This window comes from Bison bison, unplaced genomic scaffold (assembly GCF_000754665.1).
Source record: "Bison bison bison isolate TAMUID 2011002044 unplaced genomic scaffold, Bison_UMD1.0 scf7180017864370, whole genome shotgun sequence".
NCBI lineage: Eukaryota > Metazoa > Chordata > Mammalia > Artiodactyla > Bovidae > Bison > Bison bison.
This window is the reverse complement of record NW_011494942.1, coordinates 14,986,733-14,992,602: the sequence shown is the minus strand read 5'-3', so window position 1 is coordinate 14,992,602 and position 5,870 is coordinate 14,986,733. Positions and strand designations below refer to the sequence as shown.

Sequence of the window (5,870 nt, the reverse complement as noted above, 5' to 3'; positions counted from 1 at the left end):
TGAAAAAGTTGGCTTAAAGCTCAACATTCAGAAAACTAAGATCATGGCATCTGGTTCCATCACTTCATGGGAAATAGGTGGGGAAATAGTGGAAACAGTGGCTGACTTTATTTTTCTGGGCTCCAAAATCACTGCAGATGGTGATTGCAGCCATGAAATTAAAAGATGCTTACTCCTTGGAAGGAAAGTTATGACCAACCTAGACAGCATATTGAAAAGCAGAGGCATTACTTTATCAACAAAGGTCTGTCTAGTCAAGGCTATGGTTTTTCCTGTGGTCATGTATGGTTGTGAGAGTTGGACTATAAAGAAAGCTGAGGGCCGACAAATGGATGCTTTTGAACTGTGGTGTTGGAGAAGACTCTTGAGAGTCCCTTGGACTGCAAGGAGATCCAACCAGTCCATCCTAAAGGAGATCAGTCCTGAATATTCATTGGAAGGACTGATGTTGAAGCTGAAACTCCAACACTTTGGCCACCTGATGCGAAGAGCTGACTCATTTGAAAAGACCCTGATGCTGGGAAAGATTGAGGGCAGGAGGAAAAGGGGATGACAGAGGATGAGATGATTGGATGGCATCACCGAATCAATGGACATGGGCTTTGGTGAACTCTGGGAGTTGGTGATGGACAATGAGGCCTGGCGTGCTGCAGTTCATGGGGTGTCGAAGAGTTGGACACGACTGAGCGACTGAACTAAACTGAGCTGCTGACCATTATATGCCAGTGTGTGTGTGTGTGTGTGTGTGTGTCTGCGTCTGCGTCTGCTCAGTCACTCAGTCATGTCTGACTCTTTGCAACCTCATGAACTATAGCCCACCAGGCTCCTCTGTCCATGGAATTTTCAAGCAAGAATACTGAAGTGAGTTGCCACTTTCTTCTCCAGAGGATCTTCCCAACCCAGGGATTGAACCCTCATCTCTTGTGTCTCTTGCATTGGCAGGCAGATTCTCTACCATTAGCACCACTTGGGAAACTATATGCCAGTAGTGACCCCCAATTCCTGAGGTGAATCTTCAGGATATACACTCCTTTCCCTCCCACTCATGACCTCCTAGGCTGGCACTATTAACTGTAACATTGGACACACTCCTGCCCACCACTGTCTTTTTTTTTTTTTTTTTTTTTGCCTGTCAGTCTAACAGCCAGAGTGCTACACATGCTACAAAGTATTATTACAAGAAGGATTCTACAAGCTCACTGATCTGTCATATAGGACTTTGAACCTCCTTATAACCTTGGGTGTAACTCTTAAAATTGTGCGTGTCTAGAATCCCATTTGATGTTGAGCGTGTCAGAAATGTTTGGAGGAAATTACCCTGGTGCCTGTGGGCATCATTTATTTCAGATGATGAAAGACTGACAGGCTCTGTTGGAGTGAGTGCTTGACAAGGAGCCGTCCTACATTCTTAAAATGGAGTGGGCCAAGTGTCCTTCACATCTGAAAACCCATGATGTGGGAGAAACAGATGGATATGAGAAGACTTGAGCATTCACTGGGTTAGTGGTGAAAAAATAATGGATGTTATTTTGACTGATGGAAGCAAGTCAGATACCTTTGACAGCAGTGAGAAGAATGATGTTTTGGAGGATGAGAAATACACATGAAAGAAGAGTGGCAGTTTCAGCCTGGCGTGGGTTCATTAGGGCTGTGGAGGGAGCCAAGCGCAGCCCCCCAGAGGTTCTGCAGCCAACCCCAGAGCATCAGATGAGTGGAATGTACCAGCGATGATGGTAGGCATCTTATACCCACCATCCTTTTTGGTCACACAGGTTAATATGTTATGGACCTTATTGTTACAGAGAGAGCAACTAAAGCACAGGTATGAGTTCAAAATCACCCAGCAAGAAAGTTCCCCAAGGCTTCTGACTCCCAAGTGCAGTTATTTTTCCACTCCACCAAAATAATTTCCTATACTTCTGCCACAGAAAACCAAAGTTCACCATGGTCACCCCAAGCCCTTGAGAAAAGTTGAATTGCATTGACCACTTTCTGTTTAAAAGAGCAGAGAAGTCTTTAAATCAATGCATTTCCCAGCCTCCTGAGGAAAATTCCTGGGAATCAGGAAAATTCAGTCACTTAAAATGAGTCATTTCCTGAGGGCATGGTTTTACTCTAAATTGTCTGGAAAAGTCAGATGGGCGAAGTCCTGCTGAATCCTGACTGGAGGTCATCCATTGTGAGAGGTCAGATCATTTAGTTGGCTCCTCACTGAAGAGTGAGTCCTGTTTCCCTAAATTGCATTTGAGGTTTTTATTTCCCCAAGGCTATCTAATGAATGGGAAGAAGTACAGAACCAAAAGAAAGTGGCAAGACTTACTTCTGGGTGTCAATGGTGATTTCATACAATTAAAGAAGCAGACTGGTAGATGATCAATGTCATTCTGGCACAATTTAATGACCTGATGATTCATATTTTATAGCATGAAGGAACCAGACACTTGAGAAATGCCAGGAACTAATGTGACTAAAAATATGCTGCTGCTGTGGACTCCTGAAATAAAGCTTACTTTGGGTACTTTTTAGTTCAGTGAACTTTAGGTCTCATGATTGAATTTTTTCCCAGTCATGTTTTTCTTTCGGGTCCTTTTTTTTTTTTTTCCCCTTCAACAGGAAATAGAAAATAAACATCTGACCTTAGCATACTTAACCTCAAATAAATTAATGTGTGGAATGAAAATCAGACAAATCAGGGTGTGTATATTCCAAAAGGAAACTGCAAACTGGAGCACACGATACAGTCTTGTTTGAACAATGAAATGCCTTAGAAGTTTCTCAAACAGTAAAAAAGGAACATCATTCTTAACTTTTGAAAACTAAACTAGAATCATATACATTTTATCTTCATGGATCTTTAGTTGAGATTGAAGCTTGAGACCAGTAGATCTGTGAGCATGTATCTGTGCCTCATATCACACAGTAAACCACAATGTTAGTCGTTCAGTCATATCCGACTCTTTGTGACCCCATGGACTGGAGCCCACCAGGCTTCTCTGTCCATGGAATTTTCCAGACAAGAATACTGCAGTGGATTGCCATTCCCTTCTCCAGAGGATCTTCCTGACCCAGGGTCTCCTGCATTGCAGGCAGATTCTTTACCATCTGAGCCACCAGGGAAGCCCCACTGCCTTACATACTTACTTAATATTGTTGGTTCCAAATAACTTCCCATAATACTGTGCTTTGCAGAGATAACATAAGTATTTTGTATGGCAGAAGACAAGTTTTCCCAGGGAAGGAGAACCTCAGCCACGTTTCCTGAGTATTGACTTTATTTTGCTTCTGTCACTGAGTAGTTCCTATAAGATCATAGCTGAATGAATTGGCCCAAGGATACAAGGGGAAATTCTTCTAAGTGAAAGCTCTAATTGGTAGCAGTATATTTCTTTACTGAAGGTTGAATGACTCATGGATTGTTTGGGAAAATAAATAGATTTACTGGAATTATCTGACTTTCAACACTTAACACAACTGCTTCTGAGATATTTCTTTTTTGAAGAAAGTAATTTATTTTTTAATTTCCCCACCCTCCCTTTCTACAACTGTAAAACAGTACAATAATTCTACTTGAAGAATTAGAATTAAGTTAGATAGTGTATGAGAAAGCGCTCTAAAATGTAAAGTATCATTAATACATGCTCAGTGTTTGGGGCCCATTTTCTTCTGTTCCTGCTTTCTGTTTGCCACTTAGGCAGCTGCTACCTCAGTGGTTCCTGTTAACATGTTGATGTTTATTCTTCAGAGATAAGGTGACTGGGAATGAAAGGGAATAATAATAGTGTCCTTAACTACCTGCCTTATTAATTCTGCTTAAGGAAAGGCTACCAGATAAAAAGTAACAAGCACTTCAATGCTCAAATGGATGTGTGCTTATCAAGAATGTAAATCAGCCAGTTTTGAAACGATATTCTCTTCAGCTCGTAGAATTGTATTTCTATATCTAGATTTCTTTTTTTAAAAAGAAAGAATACACTTCCTTATACTAGTGGCTGTTCACACTGGTTTTTTAAAAATGTGTTTGAAAAGAAAATCACCACTCTCCTCCAGTTCAGTGGAGCTTTCGTAGAGATTGTTTTGCCGGGGAAGGGAATAATCACTACCAGAACTTTGGTAAAACATACCTGTAGTCGTCAAAGTCAAGGCACACTTCATTTATTCTGACAATTGATGGAGCATTCCCCTTCTGGAGACCTCAGGATTGAATTAGACCTGAGTTCATTTAAACACAAGTTAATTTAAAAAGTAAACACACAAAATAAGTTTTGTCCTTGCATAGATCTTCTGTAAACAAGAGCAGAATATGTTTTAAGAAAATGTCTACATCTATATAAACATCAAAATTAAAAGTGACTTTTTTTTCTTGGCCCTCTTAAAGAATTATTTTTATGAAATTCAGCTTTGTTTCATAAATAATGCAATGCTTGCTCATGATTAGGCAAACCTAACCAGCTCAGAGAAGGAGGCTATTCCTAGCAGACCCTTACTACTACCAGGAATAAACAATATCACACATTTTTGAGGTGGAGCACTGTGAGTGGTAACAGAGTCAATGTGCCAAGTCGTTTTAGTCTTGTCGGACTCTGCAACCCTATGGACTGTAACCCACCAGGATTCTGTCTTTGGGATTCTTCAGGCAAGAATACTGGAATGGTTACCATTTCCTTCTCCAAGGGATCTCCCTGACCCAAGGATCAAACCCAAGTCTCCTGTGGCTCCTGCATTAGATTCAGTAAAATCACTGTAAATGCCAGCAATCCCCTTCCTGGACAGGTTAGGATTTTGTTACAGCAGAGCTGCTTTGCTGCCTGTGGCTGACCACGAAGCCCTGTCCTAAGCTTCTTGGAGCACAAGACATGCTGAAGACTTTTTTCCCCTCATGGTATTTATATTTGTTTCTTTTTTACTTTCCTTCTCACTGATTGTTTCTGTTTTGGAGAGTTCAGTGTAGGCTTATGTTCTGTTTCTGGTTTGAAAAAAGAGAGAGAGAGAGAAACATTTTTGTAGTCAGTAATCTTTGAAAGTGCACGCTGTTGCTTTAAATGGCAGTGAGACAGTGATGAAGTCATAAAAGGTGGACTGAGAACCAGAAGGAGAGGCTGTTGTGTGACAGGGAACCCATGTAGAAGCTCTTAATGAATGTAGACTGTCCTTTCCCGTATTTGGGCTTCCCTGGTGGCTCAGAAGTAAAGAATCCACCTGCCAATGCAGGAGATGCAGGAGACTCCAGTTCTATCCCTGGGTTGGGAATATCCCTTGGAAAAGGAAATGGCAACCTCCTCCAGTATTCTTGCCTGGGAAATCCCATGGACAGAGGAGCCTGGTGCGCTCCAGTCCATGGGGTCGCAAAAGAGTCAGACACGACTAAGCAACTGAACAACTTCCTAAATTTAGTGTTTTCATCTCAGACATTTATTTTGAGGCCTCCAAAACCTAAAGAAATAGGAAAAAGAGCAAGTTTTAAGAAGTGACTTCTTCTGAGAAGGCAGAGGTTCCTAGGACCTTCTGTTGCTGTTTGTTATCAGAGAAACAATTAGAACTGTTTTCATCATGCTCACTGGACCCGTCCCCACCTTAAATCTTTAGGTCAGAGAGCTTTGCTCAGCATCCAAAAAAAATTTTTTTCCCATTGGAAGAATATAAGTCCTGGCTCTGATGTGTTCTCCATGACCATTCCCAAAGTAATTTTTAGACATAGCTTCCCAGGAGGCTGTTCAGGGCATGGAATGAGTGGCCAAGCATTAGAGCATCTTCTCTTGGCTCTGATGTCCTATAGAGGCACTTCAGAGACCTCCAAGGGCTTGCATCTCCATGGAGACCCCCTAGGAACTGTGAGGCTGGGAGTCAGGGGATTGGTATCAGGTACCTGCAGA

The 5,870-nt window shown here is 41.7% G+C and overlaps 1 protein-coding gene across 1 annotated transcript in view; it reads left to right on the top strand.

Annotated features, from left to right (window-relative positions):
• The window catches only part of TMTC1 (transmembrane and tetratricopeptide repeat containing 1), a gene marked incomplete at its 5' end in the record, with an annotated part of 314,006 nt that overhangs the window by 238,244 nt on the left and 69,892 nt on the right, over positions 1-5,870 (top strand). The window lies entirely within an intron of this gene.